Genomic DNA, 23689 nt, shown 5'->3' on the forward strand with positions numbered 1-23689 from the left:
ATCCAAAGGAGGAAAAAAATCCTATGTAATTTCAAAAGCACTAATGCTGCCATAAACATAAAGTTAAAGTAATTTACTTCTACTTGTTGGGTGGTAGGGTGCTCTCTAAAAGTGCATTAATAGCACATCTCATGAAAAGTTCACTGCGAATCTCATTAGAACTGATAAAGTTGGGGGGCACCTGGGTGGCTCAGTCGGTTGAGTGTCCGACTTCAGCTCAGGTCACAATCTCATGGTTTGTGAGTTCGAGCCCTGCGCCGGGCTCTTTGCTGATGGCTCAGAGCCTGGAGCCTGCTTCAGATTCTGTGTCTCCCTCTCTCTCTGCCCCTCCCCCACTTGTGCTCTGTCTCTCTGTCTCTCAAAAATAAATAAATGTAAAAAAATAAAAAATAAAAGAACTGATAAAGTTGGATAGGTTAATGTTGGGCACTTACATCACAGCCAATTCTATTTCAACAGTTAAGAAATTATTCAAATTTCCAACTCACAATAAAATAATAGTCGAACAACAGGCATTCCTATCCTCTCCCTCCTAGGACTGAATTAAAGTAGACAGCAGCAATAAAGAGAAATTAAGTTATGTTGAAGCCCCACAGTGCCAAAAAGGAAACAAAAGTTGGGGATGGGAGGTAGGTGCCTTGTCCAGAAGAACTCAGGACACTTGGAACCCAGGGACTAGAAGATGCCAAGTAAAACAGAAAGAGACTGCTTGGCAGCTAACTAAAACCTTGTAATCCCAACTTCTTACCTCCTCCATACCTCATACCTCACCATTGTGGGAAATGTTCAACAGCTAGTCACAGAACTCCTGACAAATAATCTTCACTAAAGAAACTGACAACCTCAAAGAATTCTGCTTTCTGGGACTAAACAGATCCCCAGGAAAAAGGCCAGCTCTCAATCCCATCATCCTAGAGCTAAACCAGTATGGTCACTTTTTATAGCCTAAGGCCAGAGTGTCCCCAGAGAACTTGGGAACTTTCTGTTTTGAAAGTCTGTGTCCGTTACAGTATCACGTACTAAAAAGAGGCACCTAGAGAAGTGCTGCATTTCACCAAGTTTGTGGCTTTGCCAACCAAGTGTGACAAAGCAAGAAAGGGGCAGAGAAACTGAGAATGTATAACAAGGGCATAATGATAAAAACTGACCGTGAAGTTTAGGTATAATCTACTCATTCCTCTTTATGGGGTCATTCTCATCACCATAAAATCATGTTATTTCTGAGTCTTGAAGGGAAAAACAACCTCTCTTGTTCCCACTTCCTCAATCCTCAATCAAGTCTCATTTAGTTGTTTACACACATTGCCAACCAGTACTCTCTTCCCATCCTCTCCTAAACACACTCCAGCCAGATTCTCCCCATCCCACTTGTCTGTGTCAGTGACCTCCATGTCCCTAAATCCAACTGTCAACTCTCAGTCTTCATCTTATTTGTCCTATCAGCAGCATTTGATAGAACTGGTCACTCCTTTTTCTTGGAAATACTTTCCTCATTTGGCCATACTTTCTAAGCTTCCCTCACTGGATGCCCCAGGCTCATTTCTTTCTCATCTGTTTCTAACTCCAGTCTCTTCCTTGGTGACCTCATCCAGTCTCATGACTACTCAACATCTCCACTTGGATCTCTAATAATATCAAAACTCAACATATCCAAAACTGATCTCCTGACCCGCTCTCCCCTACCAAGTATGCCCTCACCTAAGCTTTTCCAACTGTAAAGACAATTCTCTCTCCAGTTCTCAGTACAAGGCTTTAACTTCCTCCTTGGCTCCTATCTTACATCCCACATCCAATGCATCAGCAAGTTCTGATAATTCTACTTTCAAAATACATCCAGAATCTGATCACTCCACCATAGCTACTACAATGGTCAAGCAAACCATCCTCATTAGTTTCCCTTCTACCTCTGGCCTCCTACAGTCTATTCTCAACACAACATCCTGACTGATCCTATTAAACCCTTGGGGAAATAAAAGGGGGGGGGGGGAACCTTAGGTAAATCTTGTCACCACTCTGCTCGATGTCCTGCAACGCTGCCCATTTCGGTGGCACTAAGCACCCTAGGTGAATACCCCCAGCCGTTCCCCTCCCTGACTTCATCTCCTACCTACAATTCTCCTCACTCATACTGCTCTAGACACACTGTCTGTGCCTCCTTGCTTTCTTCCCACTCTTACCTTAATGCCTTTGCCCAAGCTGTTTCCTCTATCCAAAATGTTCTCCTGCCAGATAGTCTAATGACCAAACAACTCCCAAACTTCTTTTGCTTGAGTATCACCTTTTCAATAAAGTCTAAATTTCAACCATCCTATTTAATTTTGTAAACCAGATCCAGACCCCAGCATACCCACTGTCCCTTGCCTGAATCTACTCTCTCTTCTTCTGGAGCACTTACCACCTTCTAACACTGGATGATTCACAAATTACTGAACACTTGTAAGACTGTACTATGCAGTAACTGATAATATATGAACATGCATCAAAACAACTTTCAAGGGAACAGTTTAGTTTTATAAACTTACAAATGTTCAACAGATACCCCATTAAACCATATATATCAATCCTGTAATCAAATTCATCCCAGACCCTTACCAGTTTATCACTACTGATGACTACAAAGGCAACCACAGTAGGTACCTTCACTTTCTTGAGGTTCTGAGGAAAAAGTGATAGCAACCCACAGTCCTTGGTATGCCCACATAAGAAATCACACGGTCTAATATCTAATATCACACTGGCCAATATTTTACTCATTTAATCACCTTGTAAACTAGACAATTTACTTAACTCTGTGTATTGCTTACTATCTATATTTCCCTGCTAGAATTAAAGCTCCATACAGACAAAAATCTGTTTTGCTTAGTAAATGCCTCCCAAGTATCTAGAAGAGAGCCAGCACACTGCAGGTGCTAAATAAGGATACTTAATATTTTGTCTTCCTATCTAGAAACAAAGGTCTGTCTTGAAGAACAATGTTGACATCTATACTGACAATGTCCCATGGATAGCTGGCTTCATCTGAAGATTTGTCACTCTTGTTTAAAAAAAAAACAAAAGCTGACTTCACGACACAGTGTTTTCTTCACAAAGAGGTGCTAGTGTCAAAAACTCTGGCAGGTGTGGGGCGCCTGGGTGGCGCAGTCGGTTAAGCGTCCGACTTCAGCCAGGTCACGATCTCGCGGTCCGTGAGTTCGAGCCCCGCGTCAGGCTCTGGGCTGATGGCTCAGAGCCTGGAGCCTGTTTCTGATTCTGTGTCTCCCTCTCTCTCTGCCCCTCCCCCGTTCATGCTCTGTCTCTCTCTGTCCCAAAAATAAATAAAAACGTGGAAAAAAAAAAAAATTAAAAAAAAAAAAAAACTCTGGCAGGTGAGAGGAAAAAGTTGCTTGAAACTACAAAAAATGATTAACTTTATTAAACAAAAACCTGTTCACTTGAAAATATTTATGGGTGCCTGGGTGGCTGAGTCGGTTGAGCGTCTGACTTCAGTTCAGGTCGTGATCTCATGGTCCGTGGGTTCGAGCCCCGCATTGGGCTCTGTGCTGACAGCTCAGAGCCTGGAGCCTGCTTTGGATTCTGTGTCTCCCTCCCTCTCTGCCCCTCCCCCGCTCACAGTCTGTCTGTCTGTCTGTCTGTCTCTCTCTCTCTCTCTCTCTCTCCCCCTCCCTCCCTCTCTCTCTTGAAAAATAAACATTAAAAAAAATTTTTAAAGAAAAAATAAAAACCAATGTTTAAAGAACTATGTTACAACCTGAACAAGGAGTATATGAATCTCCTGTTACATCCCGAAGTGCAGTGACTTAGTGCATGAGGAGTTCTCAACAGGATGTCAGCGCTGAAAGGTGAAGTGCAGAGTACTTTCACACAGTAGGCTATGTGCTTGGAGAAAAAAGGCTGCCTACTGAAACCAGCCAACTTAGCAAACACTTGTTATCACGTGAAACAAGTGAATGACTTTGCAAGACCTTAGAGAAAATGTTTTGACTTCAAGTGACAAGATTATTGGGGAAAAAATCAGGTGACAAACAAAAATCATAAAACTGCTCCTACTGCTGCTTGGGTTTGAGAGTGAAAAAAAGGGTATCTGTAAATCTCAAGTCTTGCCGACCTAGAAGAACAAAATTGAAAAGCAAAATTAAACAGGATTTCCTCCTTATTTTCCAACAAGTGTAAGACTGAATGAGGAACGCTTCCTCTGAATCTACTGCTCAGGCTGAGAACTTGACTTTGAGGAAGAAGAATTTCATATGTTATGGTCTAATTACACACTCAAGATGAGACTTCCTGATCTGTCCCTAAAAGAGTTCTCAGTATCTACAAACGAGTAGTATCCTGAAAATCTTAGGAAAGTAATGAACATTTCGCTGTAGGCTTTCAACCTCTCATGCAAGAAAGATTTTGTTTTTTAATAGCATCAAGAGCCAGGAAGAAATAATCTTATGTTGGTTGAAATGAAACCTGTGAATGGTTATTTCAAGTTCAACATAGAAAGCAAAAACAAGTTTCATGAGAGATAAACTTCATTCTTTTGGCTTCAAAAAATAACAATTTTATTGTATAAAGCCTTTTCATAAAAAATCAACACATATAATCATTCATAACTTCTGAACCTATATTCACTCAAGTGAGTGAGTGGAAAAAAAAAGTTTGTTTTTTTCAAATTCTTATATAAATTGTATATTAGGCTCTATTTTCGTTAATATTATTTTGACCTATGGTTTTTAGTAGCTTTGCTATTTGACACTGTTAATGTTCACATTGTATTTTTTTTTAATTTGTTTTTTCTTTGAATGTTCACATTGTAAACAACGTTAATTAGAATCAACTTAAAGTGGTACTGGCAAAAAGACAGAAAACCAGACCAACAGAATAGACCTTAAAGTCTAGAAATAAATGCACACATCTCTGGCCAACTGATTTTTGGCAAGGTTACCAAGTCCACTCAGTGAAGAAAGAATATGAGCACCCCTCAGAGATATTGCGGGTTCAGTTCCAGACCACCGTAATGAAGCGAGTATCATAATAAGGCAAGTCAAATAAAAATTGTTTGGTTTCCCAGCACATATAAAAGCCTTGTCTACACTATACTGTAGTCAATTAAGTGTGCAAAGCACAATATCTAAAAAAAAAAAAAAACAATGTGCATAGTTTAATTAAAAAGTACTTCATTGCTAAAAAGTACTAACCATCATGTAAGTTTTCAGCAAGTCAGAATCGCTGACTGCAGATCACCATAAATATAATAATGAAAAAGTGTGAAATAATGTGAGAATTACCAAAATGTGACACAAAGTGAGCAAATGCGTTGGAAAAATGGTGCCAACAGGCTTGTTAGATACAGCATTGCCACAAACCTTCAATTTATAAAAAACGGTATCTGTAAAACGCAATAAAGCAAAGCACAAGAAAGTGAGGTATGTCTGTAGTCCCTTCTATGCTGGGACAGCGTGACTTCCACATGCAAAAGAATGAAGTTGGTACTCAAACCGTATTATAAAAATTAACTCAAAATGGATCAGTGACCCCAATATAAGTGCTAAAACTTTCAGTAGAAAACACGGAGGCAAATCTACAGGACCTGGAATTGGCAAGAGATTCTCCACTGCAGCAACAAAAGCACAACCAACAAAAGAAAAAAAAGATAGGATGGACTTCAAAATAAAGCTTTTTGTGCATCAAAGGACACTATCAAGAAAGTGAAAAGCAAACACAGAATGGGAGAAAATATTTGCATTTATATATCTGATAAGAGTTTTGTAGCCAAATATATATATACAACTTCTCCAACTCAACAACCAAAAGAGAACTCAATTTAAAAATGAGCAAAGGACTTGAGGGGCGCCTGGATGGCTCAGTCGGTAAAGCATGCAACCTTAGGACTTGAATAGACATTTCTTCAAAGAAAATATTCAAATGACCAATAGGCACATGAAAAGATGTTCAACATCATTAGTCATTAGAGAAATGCAAATCAAAATCACAGTATTACTTCATACCAACTAGGATGTCTGTAATTTAAAAAACAGTAAATAGGGGTTGAAAATGTGGATAAACTAAAACCCTTATTTGTGGCTGGTGGGAATGTAAAATGGTGCAACCACGTAGAAAACAGTTTGGCAGTTCCTCAAGCTAAATGTAAAATACCATATGACCCAGCAATTCTACTCCTAAGTACACACCCAAGAACTGAAAACAGTGACTTGAAGAGATAATTGTCATTAATGTTCATAGAAGCATTATTCACAATAGCCAAAAGTAGAAAAAAATCCAGGTGTCCACTAACAGATGAAGGGACAACATGTGGTGGATACACACAATGGAATATTATTCAGCTTTTTATAAAAAGGAATGAGGTTCTTGTATATGCTATAACATGAACCTTGAAAATATTATGTAAAGTGAAATAAGCTAGAAACAAAGCAACAAAAATCATATGCCCCCACCTATATGAAATACCTAGAATTGGCAAATTCATAGACATATAAAATAGATTTTAGAAGTCAGCAGGGGTTGGAGACAAGAGGATGTAGGGAGTCATAGTCTAATAATTAAAAAGTGTCTGTCTGCAGTGACAAAAAATTTCAGAAATAGTGGTGATGGCCGTACAACTTTGTGAATGCAATTAATGCCGTTGAATCAAAAGCTAAAAAATGGTCACACAGGCTAATTTTATATTAGATATGTTTTACCACAACAAAAAAATACAAAACATTAATTTACATTATTTATTTAAATTAGGTCTATCCTATCTTTTAAAAAAATGAATTCATTTTACTTTAAGTCAGTTAAACAGAAATGTATTATCTTTACCACATGAGGTTTTAAAAATCATGCAAAAGAAGAAAGATTAGTTTCCAGAATGGTAAGGTAATTTTAACACCTATTTGCTTTTCACATAAAGTTAAAGTCTTTTTTGTATGCTTTAAATAAAGAAAAATAAAACTACTTTTGTATACATCATATACCACAAGGCATAATTTATTAATGTCTTGTGTAGTAAAAATTTGTAGTAAGACTCCTTAGGCCTACTTGTATAAAGTAAAAAAATAAAGTGGGAAATTTAAGGAAAGGAAAACCTGTTTTTCCTACCTGCATTACTAACTCACATTAGAGTTCATACTGTTTGTGGGGATGGAGAGCCACACAAAAGAGCAGACTAATTAAATAGCCACAATAAACAGATGTGCAGAAAAATACTCTCTTTCAAAAGAGCATTAGCAGTCATTACTGAGGTACTATTATATAGACTTAAAATTTCAATTACACCCCGCCAACTCTGAGCCTCATAAGGCCCCGAAGGCCTACTGTCCTGCTATGTGCAATCCCATCCAGCAAGAAGGGCTCTCCACCCAGCTAGTTCCACCTTCAGCTGAACCAGCTGCACCCCACTCAGTCCTCAAGCTGTCAGTGACTTGCCCTGCCAGCCCTCAGAATTATTCAAACAAATTAATCACATCCTCCCATGAGGGCAGTCCTTTTGTTATTTCATCCATTTGTTACTACAAAGCCTGCCTCCCATGGCCACTGTGACTGGTTCACTCTACTCCCAAATGCAACTTCCATGAGGCATGTAGTATCCTCCTCTCCCAGGTTGTGAGTATTTGACGAATAAACTGTTGTTAATAGCATCTGGTCAAAGTCAGGCAGTAGCCATCTCATACCATTTAAGACATAAGATCCCTCCTTCACCAATGAATTGATCAGAACAATTATCAAAACTAATTATCACAGCTGCTAACACAGATGTTCTAATTTTTATGGAGGAATTTCCTGAGACCTGAAAATTATCTCGTGGACCCTTTGGGGTATAGAGAAAGACCAGTAGACAGGACTGGTGCAGCCATAACAGGTCTTGGCCCAGTGTGGTTCTACAGCTAGTTAAGTACAGCAGGACATTCCTGATCACCATAGCCTCCTGACCACCACAGTTTCCTGATTTTATTTATTCTTTTTTTATAAAGTAAAACTTCAGTTTACTCATCTGTTTATCACACAGTACATGAGTACACGAGGTAAAGTGTTTCACATTACATATTCCTCTTCCAACTCCTTGGAATGTTCACTTCTTTGGTTAAAAGGAGAGACTAGACATGAGGGGCAGGCAATGCTTACATAACTGAAATAAAGTTGAGGAGGGGGCAAGGGCGCCTACGTGGCTCAGTCAGTTGAGCATCCGACATCAGCTGAGATCATGATCTCACAGTTTGTGGGTTCAAGCACCGCACCGGGCTCCGTGCTGTCAGAGCCCGCTTCGGATCCTCTGTCCCCCCCCTTCTTTCCACCTCTCCCCCACTCGCACTCTCTCTCAAAAAATAAATACTTAAAAAAAAAATGAGGAGGGGCAATGCTAACATCACCCTGGCAGGGATGGGCACAAGGGGACTGTTAGTCACAGCTATTTTCTAGAACTGTTAGCTGGAAACAAAGGAGCACCATTCCTGGACGCTCTTGCTGTCATGGGCCTCAGTCAGCCCCATCACACAGGTACAGCAGCACTTTTGGGTAGTTGCCTTTGGTGTCTCACTGGATGCAGCAGTACAAGGACTCGCCACACTTTCTCTTGGATTCAGACCTAATTTTCAACATGTCCACTGAGAGAGACCATGACTCTAATCAGGACTTTACTGGGGCACCTGCCTGGCTCAGTCAGTACAGCATGCGACTCCTGATCTCAGGGTCCTGAGTTCGAGCCCCACAGTGGGTGCAGAGATTACTTTAAAAATTTAAGATTTAATCAGGACTTTATCACGAGTCCTTCTGCCCTTCCTGGAGTCATATAATCAGCAAAATATAGGGGCTTGTTCTGAATACACTGCCCCGGCTTCGGGAAAGCATTTTCCAGATCTCCTTTGACCTCCTTCTTGATGCTGTCCAGCGTGTCATACTTTCTGGATGTGTCACACACTTCACTTGTTTTGATGCTGATCCACTTGGGCACATCAGTTCCTTTCCTCTTCACTCCAGCATCACAGAGATCCCAGGCACCTTGGTCAATCAATCAGTTCATAACCAATGACAGAGCCATCCCCTGCTCTTCTACCCTTTGCGAGGGCAACCATCAGCTTGCAGAAGTCACCAGATGTGTCAGAAACAATAACCTCCAGATCAATCTTGTACATTTCCTCATAGACTCTATTAATTTTCTGAAGCTCCTAGTTGGTCCTTGAGCAGACGATCTCAATGAGGGAGTCCTCATGAGTCCCCAGGCCCTTCATGGAGGATTTCAGCACAGAAGCATCATACTGAACAGGTGTTTGCAACAGGCCCCAAAACACGGTCTCCAGGCTGACTTCAGTGCTGATACAAGTTCTCTTTTGGTCCTTCTCTGGTGGGGAAGGCAACATCCTGTTTCTGTTCATTGTTGAGGCTGGTCAAAATGGTTGACAATGGTGACCTCATCCACACCTTTGGTCTTGATAGCTGTTTCAATGTTCAGAGCATCACACTCACTATCAAAATTGGTATATGCAAAATTGGCATCACCAACCAGCATGAACTTGGGGGTGGGAGTTTTCACTCTCCAAGCTGAGCTTGCAGAGAATGTCGTGAACAGCAGACATTCTGAAAGAAGCTAGGCCAGACGCCGAGAGCCGCAAGCATCCCCAGTTGTGGAGTCAACAGTATCCTGATTTTACAATATCAGTGTGGTTCTAGGAATGAAGATCTGAAAGCAATTTCACAACTAGACAGGTCTCTTAATCATAAAAGAGACAATATCTCCCTTGGTCTCTCAGTTTTGTGTAGAGGTTTTGGGAGCTGTTCCTTAAAGCTCAACCTAGAATCTCTTTCTTTAAATCTCCGAACAATTCTGTAAACCAATTAAAACCCGTGCCAGGTATTGATTTATTGCCCCTCATCTCTAAATTCACCATTTTTGCCTGCTCTGTGAAAACGGATGTGTGCCCTTAAAATACTAATTTCTTTGCCAGCTGGCAAGACATTAAGCTTTGTCAAGAGGGCACTGGAAAGACATTGCAGAGGAAAAGGATTTTGATTCCTGGCTTCGGGGTGTTCACTTGGCTGCAGCAGCCAAGGCTTCTCTGGGACCCATTCCTGCAACAAGGATGGTTTCTACAGCACCAGGCTCCTACAGCACATGCAGCCTCTCCAACAGGGGTCTAAGCTGCTCTGTAGCAGAGGGCCTCCGGTGAGACATCTCCCCATGAACAGCTTTCCCTGGCACCCTACAAGATGAACATGCAGCAAATTCCACTAGTGTCACACCACACCTACTTGCCTTGACCTTACCTTTTTCAACAAGTCTTCAGTGGGGAAGAGGGGCCCACTCTATCTCAGCCTTGGGGGCAGTAACCAGCTATCCCACTCTTCTTTAGAGTTATCTTTACTTCTTGCTGACAAATCCCTCAATCAATTCTCCAATCCCTGTTATAGTCAATAATTTTTTATATTAATCTTTCCCTGTTAAATCACTGTGTGGTTTCTATTTCCTGATTGGACCCAGACTGATATATCCCAGCAAACTACTTAGTACTCTAACATAAATAAACCTTCTCTGCCTAAGGTATCTAGAGTGAATTTTGTTCTCTGAAATTCAAACTTCAATTTTCTTTTTCAAAAAGACTTTTGTGAGGAAAAATCGTACAATCAGAGATTAGAAAAATCTATGACCTCATTTTTTAATTAGCAAGTGATACTAATTAATCATAGAGTTTTAAGTATTAATTCTGATCATTGTATTCCTAGATCAGCCTATTAAATACTTTAACTGTAAAATTAACTCCATCTTAGAGTACTATCATTCTTGTTATGCTTAACTACTGTTTAAAAAGTTAGTCTACAATGAGATACCACTTCTCACCCACTAGCATGGCTATAATAGTTTTTAAAAAATACAGACAACAACAAGCATTAGTAAGGATGTGAAAAACTGGAATCCTTATACATTGTTGATAGGAATTTAAAACGGTACAGCTGCTTTGAAAACAATTTAACAGTTCCTCAAAAGGTTAAACAAAAAGAAACCATGTGACCCAACTATTCCATTTCTAAGTATACACTCAAAGAAATGAGAATTTATATCCACACAAAAATTTGTACACAAATGTTCCTAACAGCATTATTCATAACCAAAAAGTGGAAATAACCCAAATGTCCACCAACCAATGAATGGATAAATGAAATGTGGTATAGCTATACAGAATATTATTCAATGATAAAAAGAAACAAAGGACTGATATATGCTACATAAATGAACCTTGAAAATATATTAAATAAAAGGAAGCCAGTCATGAAAGACGACATCATTGTATGATTCCATTTATATGAAATATCCAGAATAGGTAAATCTATACAGAGAGTAGATTAATGCTTATCTAGGACTAGAAGAGAATGGGGTGGGGCTGGGGGAGGAGACACACTAAAAGGATGTGGGATTTCTTTTTGGGGCAATAAAAATGTTCGAAAATTCACTGTGGTGATGGCTACACAACTCTGTGAATACACTAAAGGGACTGAATTGCGTATTTTAAAGGGAAAATTGTATGGTATGCGAGTTATATCTCAATAAAGCTGTTAAAAAAAAAAAGTTAGTCACTGCAGGAACTTTCTAATTCAATCCATCCTTAAATTAGGGTTAAGGGTTTAACACTCTCTGTAATTCAGTGCCTGATTCCCACAATAGAATATAATATCCCTTTTACACAAAAGCAAAACTACTGACCCACCTGGGTCTTTAGGGAGAAAAAAAACACAATCCTGCTATGCTGCACATAAAAAAAAAAATCCACAGTATACATTTCCCAAAATGGCGGGGGGGGGGAGTGTCTGTATACGTTGACTTTTATATATATTTAAAGGTGGCTTGAACTTGAATTAAATGTGGGCATATGGCCTTGGCGGAAAACCACATAAGCAAGATCAACTCACTCAACCTAGCCCACACATAAGAAAAAAACAAGCAATTTTATATACTCTAGCTCAAGAAAAGTATTGGATTTTCTGATTTGTTTGTGTTTTAGATTCTCCTGATCTTTTGCTCTCAACTAGAGCTAGTTCCAGAGCCCAAGAAACCAAAACTGAAGGCCTCAGGTTCCACTGGCTTAAGCTTAAAATCAAACCTATCAGCCAAGTCAGTAAGTGTGCATAAACACACTTCATACATGTAAGCCTGTCCTAATTTCCATTCCGCAAACAAGCCATAAAAGAAATTCTGGCACACGCCCCAAAGTTAAGGTTATATTTTCTAAATATATATACTTCGCAAACATACATGGTTTTTAATGTATTTCAAATCAAACTGCTAAAAAATGCAAAGAAACATACACTATTCACATGAAATCTTTTAAATACAGTCTGAGGAAATATGATTCCTTTTCACTTGCATTGTTTAAACAACCTGGTTCTATTCCTATTCAACCAGAACAACTTCACTATTTTACTCTCAAATGTCCACAAATGGGCCTCCCTACAAGATATAATTAGGCAAAATTTCCACTGTTTAAAAACTTTGGGGAAGCACTGCTCTAGTCAACAATGATTACCTTTGCTGTTAAATAGTAGACATTGTCCTTATTGTAGTGGATGTGGACAACTAAGGAAAGACTGCAGTTAAAGAAGATCTGGGTAGTTGGTTCTACTGCGAGGAACCGGGAAACAAGTACACTGAAAACGCATCATCTTTTGTCAGCTTTCTCTAATTGTTTCATTATCTGAAAAGAAGAAATCACTTTTCAAGAACATAAGGCAGCTACTATTCCCCCACACCAGCTATGTCAATGTGATGGAAAACTGTAAATTCTGATTACTGAATAAGAAACATCCCAAAGAATATGACCATACCCTTGGCAGCATCCTTGAAGGAACAGTGAGAAATTTTAAAGGAAGAAGGTAAACAATATCTGTTGTCTAAGGAAATAGAAGTAACATTCTCAGCAAAAGGCATATAAAAATCATTTCCATTTAAATTGAGAGAAATATATATATTGGACACAGTCTGCATATACTAACCCACATCTCCATATATATTGACCTACTCTAAATTACTACTATTAGAGTATACATTTTCATCTAGTTACCTTATTCATATGGTATTCAATGATTAGAGATGTTGGAACAAACACAGATCCCCATGCACTCAAAAATGCACATATAACTTTTGACTCCCCCCAGATTTAGTTATCAATAGCCAGAAGCCTGGCTGGTCAATTGACCAGAAGCCTTACCAACAATGTAAACAGCCAATTAACATATATTTTGCATGTGTATGTATATGTATTATACACCATATTCTTACAATAAAGTAAGCTAGAGGAAAAAAAATATTAATAAAATCATAAGGAAAAGAAAATACATTTACAGTACTGTACTGTATTTATAAAAAACAACATGCAGATAGGTGGACCCACACAGTTCAAACTCATGTTGTTTCAAAGGTCAACGGTAGTTTATGAATGTTGCAGCCCAATCTGCAAACAGGCAAATTTTTTTTTTACCTATATTATTGTCATTAATTTTACCAAAAAACTGTGGATAAGAGGAAACCTATAAAAGTTATACCTTTTACCTTTCTTCATCATGCATCCTCATTAAAAACCTAAGTTTAGATAGTTCACATACTACTCCACAAAGATGTTCCAGCACTTACACAAGGTCTAATTTGTTTTGCTATATGAGGTTTTAATTATACTACAAATAATGTGTTACCATTGGGAGCAGAATTGCACCACATTTCAATCCAACTAAATAATTTATTTAATATTACTCTTCCCTCAACTCAGATTCCAACCATTTTTAGATTTAAACAAATGTCAAAATTCATAAACCTATATAGGTGATATTTGACATTAAAATTCTTACCTTGAAACACGTATTGTCCTTGCCTCTAACCTATGACAAGCCCATGAAAATGGTTTCAGTTTTGTCTGTTTGTTGTTTAAGTAAAGTATCACTTTACTTGCCAAAGTCAGTCCCAATAAAAATCAAAATATACAGGATATAAGAGACTCAAAAAGCCATAAGGCATATAGAAATAAAAAAGAAAAACTAAAATAAATAAAAAATTAAAAATTTAGGCAAACCAAAGATAGTCATAAAAACAAAACAAATAATAATAAATAATTTTTAAAAATATAAAAATGACAAAGTTCCTCCTTATCAGTAATTACTTTAAATCTAAATGGGTTAAAACCTCCAATCAAAAGGCAGAGATTGGCAGAATGGATTTAAAAAACATAATCCAACAATATACTATCTACAGGAAACTCATTTAGATATAAAGGCACAAATAGTTTGAAAATAAAAAGACAGAAAAATATTCCATGCAAATAGTGACCAAAAACAATGCAGGGTGGCTATACTAACATCAGAAAAAAAAGGGACTTTAAATCAAAAAAGATTACAAGAGACAAAGAAGGACACTATATATTAATAAAAGGTTTAAGACAGCAAGAAGATATAACAATTATAAACATTCATGTACCTAATAACAGAGCATCAAAACACACTAAGCAAAAATTGACAGAATTACAGGGGAAAACAAACAGTTCTACAATAATTGTTGGAGGATTCAATATCCCATGGTCAGTCTTGGAAAGAACAACCAGACATAAGATAAATAAGAAAACAGAGGATTTGAATAACATTGTAAACCAACGAGAGATAACAAATATAAAACACTACCTAACAATAGAATATATATTCCTCTCAAGGGCACTTGGAGCATTCTCCAGGATAAACCACCTTTTAGGCCACAAATTGGGTCTCAATAGATTTTAAAAGACAGATATTATACAAAGTAACCTCTCCAAACACAACAGGATGAAGTTAGAAATAAATAAGGAAAATTGGAAAATGCACAAGTTTGTGGAAACAAAACAACATACTGTTTAACAACCAATGGGTCAAAGAAAAAAAATCACAAGGGAAATGAGATAAATGAAAATAAAACATACCAAAATTTATGGGATGCAGAGAAAGCAGGGCTAGGAGGGAAAGTTTACAGCTATAAACACTTACATTAAAAAAGAAAGATCTCAGGGGTACCTGGGTGGCTCAATTGGTTAAGCATCTGACTTGGACTCAAGTCATGATCTCATTCATGGTTCATGGGTTCAAGCTCCACATCAGGCTCTGTGCTCATAGTTCAGAGCCTGGAGCCTGCTTCTGATTCTGTGTCTCCTTCTCTTTCTGCCCCTCCCCTACTCGTGTGCACACAGCACGCTCGCTCGCACTCTCTCTCTCAAAAATAAACATTTAAAAAAAAAGAGAGAGAGAGAGAGAATGACCTCCTATCAACAACCTAACAAATTAAGGAACTAGAAAAAGGAGAACACAAAGCTAGCAGAAGGAAGGAAATACTAAGGATTAGAGCAGAGATAAAGAAAATAGAGAATAGAAAAATAGAGAAAATCAACAAGTAAAAAAAAAACTGGTTCTTTAAAAAGATTAACAAAATTGGCAAAGCTTTAGTAAGTTTACAAAAAAACAGAGAAGGCTCAAATTATTAAAAGCAGGAAAGCAAGTGGAGACACGACTACTGATTCTACAGAAATATGAAGGATTTTAAGTGAATACTATGAACTGTGCACCAACAAATTGGATAAACTAGATGAAATTGACAAATTTCCTGAAACACAAAACTTACTGAAATGAAATCACAAAGAAACAGAAAATCTGAATAAATCCATAACTATTAAGGAGATTGGATGAGTAATCAAAAATTTCCCAACAAAGAAAAGACCCAGATTTGATGGCTTCACTTGTGAATTGTACCATTTAAAGAATATCAATCCTTCTCCAATTCTTTCAAAAAACTGAAGAGAAGGGGACACTCCCTCTTTCTATGAGGCCAGCACTGCCCTGATACCAAAGCCAAACAAAGACATTACAAGAAAACCAGAGATCAATAACCTTTATGAACACTGTCATACAAATCCTCAACAAAATAGCAGCAAACCAAATTCAGCAGCATAAATGCAAATCTAAACCACAATGAGATAGGACCTCACACCCATTAGAATGACTCCAACGGCCAACCCCACCCCCAACAAGAGACCAATCAACCAGAAAACAAGTGTTGACAAGGATGTGGAGAAACTAGAATCCTTGTACACTGTTGGTATAGAAATAAAATGGTGCAGCTGTTATGGAAACAGTACAGTTGTTACTCAAAAATAGAATTACCATATGGCCCAGCAATTCCATTTCTAAATATGGACCCAAAAGAACTGAAAGCAGGGTCTCGAAGAAGTATTTCTACACCCATGTACATAGCAGCATTATTCACGATAGTCAAAAGGTAAAAGCAACCCAAAAGTCCACTGACAGATGCATAAACAAATATGGAATATACACACAATGGAATATTATTCAGCCCTAAAAGAAGAAATCCTAATACATCCTAAACGGATGAATCCTGAAGACAATGCTAAATGAAACAGCCAGTCACAAAAGGGTAAATACTGCATGATTCTACTCATAAAAGGTACTCACACCAGTCAAATTCATAGAGAGAGAAAGTTGAATTTGTGGTTGCTAGTGATTACAGGAAGGAGGAAATGAGAATTTATTGTTCAATGGGTACAAACTTTCAGTTTTGCAAGACCAAAAAAGATCTGAAGATGGATGGTGTGACGGCTGCACAATAACGTGAATGTACTTAATACCACTGTAAAATGATTAAAATGGCAATTTTTATATTTTATATATACATATAAGTTTAAAATAATTTTTAAATCAAAATACGAACTAAAAATACAAATATAAGAATTGTGAAAAATAAGCTTCAAATGAAATCACAAATTCGAATTGAGGAGATGGAGTTAAGAAATGACAAAGATGTTATCAATAGGCAAAGAAAATAAAAACAAAAAACCTAGAACTCTAGAGTTGTAAGAAACTTCAAAGATCACCTGGGAGTCAAATCCTCTTACTTTGCAATTAGGAGAAAAGCTCATCAAGGAGGTTTGCTGTCTTGCCTTATTCAACATCACTTCTACCTACATACAACTAGAAATTGTGCCTACAATAAGTTAAAAAGTCTGGAGAATTCCTGTCAAAAATAGTATTCTTTTTTTTATTTTTAATTAAAAAGAAAAAAGTTTAACATTTATTTTTGAGAAAGAGAGAGAAAGAGTGGGGGGGGAGGGCAGAGAGAGAGGGAGACACAAAATCTGAAGCAGGCTCCAAGCTCCACATTGTCAACACAGAGCCGGATGCGGAGCTCAAACTCACTAACCACAAGATCATGACCTGAGCTGAAGTCAGATGCTTAACTGACTGAGCCACACAGGAACCCCAAAACAGTATTCTTTTCAATTCATTCAACATTTATTATATGTAGACAGTGTTTACATTTTTATTACCGTTATTCTATCATAGATCTTTCATAAGCCTTATTCCTTATTACTTTTATTCCCCATGTTACCTATATACCCTTATAACCTTCATAATCTTAAGTCATTTTCCTAGTAAGGTATGACGTGAAGCAAAGAGAGCAAATGCTGGGTACCTCTGCTTAGGGATGGTTGACCCTCAGCACGAATTAAGTGAGAAATGAACTCAAGAGATTAAGAAGGGAAGCTAAGATGTTTATTTTAGCTTAAGAGCTTGATATCAGTTGAGCTTTTCACATTTTGTGCCTTCACTATTTATCTAATATTTAAACCCCCCAAATTAGATTTGTTGAACATTTATGTGGAAATATACTCCCCAATCTTTTTGCTTTTAGATAGCATAATTTCAAATTACTAATACTATAGCTCCCCCATATCAGCATCTGACTAAAACCCCTAAGAGCCTCAACTTTCTAGAAGTGAATTGCCTTTACTGCGCTTTAAAAAAAAAAAAAAAAAAAAAAAAATCCTTTTAAAGGCGGCCTTCACTGGGCCCTAAAGACTGAAGCAAAAACAGACTAGTAATAGTCACTGCCACTTCCCCTCCTAATCAAAGTTTGGTAGGAACTGCTGATGTGTACCAGAAGTCCTCAAAATGTGGTCCATAGACACCTGGGATCCTGACACCTTTTTAAGGGGTCCACAAGGTCAAAACTATCTTCATAATAACATAAAGTATTATTAGCCTTTTTAACTGTATTAACATTTATACTATGGTACAAAAGCAATGATGTATAACATTTCTAGCATCTTGGAACAACTTCTGGTACTGGCACCAAACTGCACTATTGGTCATTATATTTTTCACCATCAAGTATCAGTAGCTATTAAAAAAAAAAAAAAAAAAAAAAAAAGCCTTCTTCACTTAAGAATGTCCTTCAGGGGAGCCTGGGTGGCTGACTTCCACTCAGGTCATGATCTCATGGTTCATGAGATTGAGCCCCGTGTCGGGCTTTGTGCTGATAATGCAGAGTCTGCTTGAAATTCCCTCTCTCTCTCTCCCCCCCCCCCCCCGCCAGCTTACTTACACAAGCTCGCTCTCTCTCTCAAAATAAACTTAAAAAAAAAAAAACTCTAAAAAAAAGTCCTTCAAATAGTAAAAATTAATTTTATTAAATCTCAGCCCTTCAGTACAGATCTTTTTAATATTCTGTGTGACAAAATGGTTAAGTATGCACAAAGCATTTCTGACCACATACTGAATTGCAATAGTTGATGGGTGTCCCAAGGTAAAGCACTTGTGTGACTGAACTGAGAGCTTTCACTAGCCTCTTTTTTTTTTTTTTTTTTTTGTGTGTGTGTGTGTGTGTGTGTGTGAAACACCATTTTTACTTGAAAGAATGACCATGGTTATTCAGACTTGGGTATTCTGGCAGAAGTTCTCTCACAGATGAACAAAATCTGCCTGTCACTTCTAGGAAACAACTGGCAGTCATAATTCTTGCCAACGATAAAATTTGAGCCTTCAAGCAAAAATCAGATTTCTGGAAAACTCACATCCACCATCATGTCATGACCTGGATAGCTTCCCAATAATCTGTTTCTGATGGGATGAATGGTGATATTAACAAATGTGATTTTCTAATAATATATAATGAAATGTGCCAACATTTTGGAGATCTGCATAACTGACTGAACCAATACTTAGAAACGACCATGGCATGATGTTATAAATTCAGGCATGGTTATGTAAGATCCATCCAAAGTTTAGACCAGTGGATTTTAATATAACATTGTAAAAAGTCCATTGATATGATTTCAGATTCCATAATACAAGTAACTAGAAAACCAACACATGTTGAGTTCTGATGTAGCACCAAGCAAGAAAATCCATTATTATCTGAAAAGGCTATTAAAATACCCCTCCCTTTTCCAGCCATTAACTATGTAAGGCTGGGTTTCTCTTTCTATATACTTCAAACCAAAAAACATATTGCAACAGACTGAATGCAGAAGGAGATGAGAATCCAGCTGTTTCTATTAAACCAGACATTAGAGATTTACAAAAATGTAAAACAAGGGGCACCTGGATGGCTCAGTTGGTTAGGTGTCCGACTGTTCATTTTGGCTCAGGTCATGATCTCAAGATTGTGAGACTGAGCCCCATGTCAGGCTCTGTGCTGAGTGTGGAGCCTGCTTGGGATTCCGTCTCCCTCCCTCTCTGCCCCTCCCCTTGCCTCAAAATAAATAAACATTTTTTTATGTAAAACAATACCACTCTTCTTATTGCCTTGTTTTGAAAAATAGTCATTTTTTCATTAAAAATATGCTTATATTAAGTTATTATCATATTTAAGTGAGTTAACAAAAGTTGTACATTTCTCTTTAATTTATAATATAATAAATACAGACATAATCCACAAAAGCTCTTTGGGGTGTGCAATAATTTTTAAGAATGTAAAAGGGTACTAAAATCAAAAGTTTGAAAACTGATTTAAACAACTATTAACATCAGATCCCTGCAAACCAAGAAAAACAAGAAGTACATAAAGTCATTAATTAGAAAAAACTTTCCTAGCAAAATTACATGAAAGCTGAAAAGGTACAATATCCAATCATAACTAACCTCACTCTGTAACACCAATGAAGAAAAAAACAACAGAATGTGCACTATCTTGATCAGACAAACTCCTGTATACCCAGTAACAATTTGATACATAGTATTTTTGATAGAAGCACATGACAGTCAAAGAAACACAAGTCAAAAACAGGTGATTAAAATAGCAGTCACCACCACCATAAGGGATCCAAGGTTCTGTCAGAAGGGACAAACATGGATACTTCAGCACCTCTCCAGCAGCATCTCAGCACACCCAGCTTTCAGGGTCTAGCTGTTCTATTTAAAACTAAATTACATGCTTCCAAGGCAGGACAGTGAGACTAAGCTGTCATTTAGCCCCAAAGGAGTCAATGGGTCACAGTGGAATGATTCTACAGTAATCATGCTCCATCAGCCTAAAGTCCTTCTTGAGCTTACTAAACCCCTTGGAAGAGTGAGAAAAAGCAGTAGCAGTAATATTTACTGAGCAATTACTATGTGCCAGGCACTGTGGGTTAAGCACTCTATGTGTATTAACTCATTTAATATTCAAGATCTTAAGGATATAACCATTATTACCCCAGTACCATTATTTTGCAACAGAGAAAACTGAAGCACAAGGAGGATAAATAACTTGCCTCAGGCAAAGCCAGGATTCAAAGCCAGCCCCGAAGCCCAACTCCTCAGCCACTGCATTACAGCACACAGACCCTATAACCTACAGTAATATATAAAATTTAAAATTTGGTGCCCACTCTAAACTTCTGTTGTTGTCACCAAGACCAACTGCCTAAGGGAGTCTCCCAATTTGAAGAGCCCTCTGACAATTTCATCCATTACTACGGATACACTGTTCAACTTCAGGTACTGGGGGACTTTAAGCAAGAATACATTTTGGAAGGTGAATACTGTGGAGATTTACTAAAAATTCCAAAATGTAGAATCTAATACAAATTGGGTAATTTCACATTTGGGTCTCTTTTCCCTCTGTCAGAGATAACCATTATTATAAAAGGAGTCTTGCTAGACTGCTCCAAAAAGTAATAATGCCTCAATTCAAGTCAACGGGAAAAGATTTATAAAAATTGCTTCTACAAAAGCTTAGGCTACATTAAAACGCTTAAATGTTTTTTCAGTGTTGGCTAGTACCAAGAGGAACTCTAAGTCTACCCCCTTCATTACAAAGTTCAGAATGAGACTGCAGTTCTCAGTAAGTGTGGAAGCAATTAATTCAAGGCAGATTTTTGAGGTCATTAAAAATGAACCTATAACTTCATTGCGGAATTTAACTCAAGCGAGGTGGAATGGGAATTAAACAAGTCATATTACAATAAGAAAATAAGGCGTAGATAAGACATCCCTATCTCACAGGAATTACAGGACTAATCACAGCCATTATAGGAAATGCTTACAGATCTTCCAGGGTTTTGTCTGGTTTTCATTAGTATTTTGGCACATGTTTTAAAATACTACCATTTAAAGTGCCTTAAATAAACTACTATTTTTTTAGCATACTGAACTGAAAACATTTCACTGTAAAATTACAAAAGTAACTTTCTAGTTTTCTCAGGAAAAAAGACAGTTTATAATAAGAGTTCAGGTTACTAGCTGGATTTAAAGATTACAACACAGGCATCAAAGTAAGTGAAAATGAGTGATAAAGAAAGCTGTTCAGTCCTTTCTAACTACAAATTGTCGTGCATTACAATTAAACGCTGCTACAATTTTCAACACCTGAAGAAAAACAAAACACAAGGAATTAATACTGCCAAAAAAAAAAAAAAAAAAAACCCTCAGTGTTACAATGTATTAGGTCATCAGCAGTGCTGGACCTTTAAGCCCTTGATTGAGCAATCTGTATCAAAACAAGAAGTGGCCTTTAAATGATCAACATTCATATCGATTACGCTAAGATGTATAAAAACTCCATTCTATAATGGGTAAATGCCCAGGAAACCAGCCGATTCAAAATTGCACTGGTCCTAGTAACAGGCTTAACCGGCACAAGGGGAAACCATGTAGACGGGGTTGCAGGAGTCCTCGAGTACTTGCAACGAAGAACCCGCAACTCACTCAGGAAGGCAGGCTGTAAGGAAACTCTGCACTGTCATCTAGAGCGATCTCATTCAGGCTCAAATCAAACCCAAAAGGCGACAAGTTGTAAACGGAGAACACACTTCAGGCCAACCACCCTGACACGAAGCAACCCTGGCCACCGCCAAAGTCACACCACACACCAAGCCCACCGCGAAGCAAGGTGTGTGCCGGGGTGGGTGGGGGAGGCGGGGCGCGTGCCCGTCCCCGGCCCGCCGCCCCCCAGCTCGGCTCCGCGCTGCACCCCGGCCCCAGAGAAAGGGCAGGGCACGGGGGCCGCCTGTGCCCGAAAACCGCGTCGGGGACCCTCCGCCGGGGATTGAGGCGGGGGTCACCGAGTGTCGCGGGTGGGGGCGGCGTGGGGCGCTTTCCAGAAGCCAGCCAAAGCCCCAAACCATCAGGGGTTTTCCTCCAGCTCCGGTCCACTCGCCCCGAAAGACACACGTTACACAACCTGTCAGGTGAGGGGCGGAGGGATCCCAGGACGCAGACCGCGGCGGGCGCGGGGTCGCTCCTCCCTGCTTCTCCCGCCCCCGGGACTCGGTGGCCGGGGGACTGCGGAGGGAAGGCGGACGGGCGGGCAAGCAGCGGCCGAGGGGCGGCCGGCCCGGACGTGCGGACGGAGGCGGGGCGCTCACCGGCTCAGGATGGGGCGCTGGCGGGACTGGGCAGAGCCGCGGCACCAGCTCGGCATCCGCAGCGCCGGCGGCTGCTCTCTGGGAGCACGGCGGAATTCTCGCCGCCCGCCGCCCGGTGTTTTCATACAAACCCCGGTGGCAGGCGAGGCGGAGGCGGCGGTGGCGGCGGCGGTGGCGGCGGCGGAACCTGCCCGCATCCCGGGCAACGTCAGCGCGGCGCCCCGCCCACCGCACGCCCTGGGCCCGAAGGCTCGCGCGCGCCGGGCGGCGGGGGAGGACGGAATGCGCGTGCGCGCGGGCCGCGTGGGGCACGCGCTAGGGAGGAGGGTGGGGCACGCGCTGGGGAGGAGGGTGGGGCACGCGCGGGCCGGAACGGGGTTGGGACTCAGGGAGCGCGCGTGGGTAAGGAGCGAGCGTGCGCAGGAAGGAGGGCGGGGCCCGCGTGCCGGCGTTAGGTGCTGTGCTGCGGGGTAGGCGCGGCAGGGGGTTGGGGAGGAGGGTTGCACGCGCGCTGCAGGCCCAGACCCTGCAGCGAGCGTCCAACCCAACCGAACCGAACCGGTAGGCGGGCGGCTCCCCACTCTCTGCAATTCACCTTCCTGTACGCTCCCAATTAGAGCGGCCCGCCTTTCTCCGGAGCTAAGCCGGCGCCCACCCCACTACCATCAATCACTCTGCTCTTAGAAGGCTGTTAGCTGCTGTGGACGAGCGGTTAACTCCCCAGTGTGGTGCGGGGGAGTCGCTCTAGTCCCTGGGCACCACTGGAAAGCTCAGCCCTTTCCTGACCTCGAGGAGAGTCTATAAAGAGACAGCTGGGCTCCAGAACACAAGGAGATTGCACCTTGTGGCCAATCCTCAATAAATCAGATGCCTAGAGCTGCAGTGAAAAAAATAGCAAGCTGATTTATTTTTTGCTTTTTCGTAATGTGGCTACGTATAGTCACGAAAATGGTAATGTTAAATTGGCCACTAAAGGCAAAGACAGTGTTTTTTTAATCAGAGCCATAGTGATGTGTCAGAAAGATTGAATACTGATTCACCCCCTTCTGTTTTGACTGCCCGTAAAGCCA

General features: G+C 39.7%; 1 protein-coding gene and 1 pseudogene across 5 annotated transcripts in view; both read right to left on the reverse strand.

Moving 5' to 3' along the window:
• The window catches only part of AGTPBP1 (ATP/GTP binding carboxypeptidase 1), a 167144-nt gene extending 144385 nt beyond the window's left edge, over positions 1-22759 (reverse strand). For 3 of the 5 annotated variants that reach the window (XM_025931681.2, XM_086685116.1, XM_086685117.1), the window contains exon 1: positions 22620-22759. The gene's annotated coding sequence lies outside the window, so the exon portion shown is untranslated. The other 2 variants (XM_086685114.1, XM_086685115.1) reach the window with 2 other exon arrangements.
• On the reverse strand, positions 3676-9584 carry LOC112868715 (annexin A2-like; annotated as a pseudogene).
• Positions 22760-23689: the final 930 nt, after the last annotated feature.

The sequence above is a fragment of the Puma concolor genome, chromosome D4 (genome assembly GCF_028749965.1).
Source record: "Puma concolor isolate L17-30 chromosome D4, mPumCon1.1.hap2, whole genome shotgun sequence".
Taxonomy (NCBI): Eukaryota; Metazoa; Chordata; class Mammalia; order Carnivora; family Felidae; genus Puma; species Puma concolor.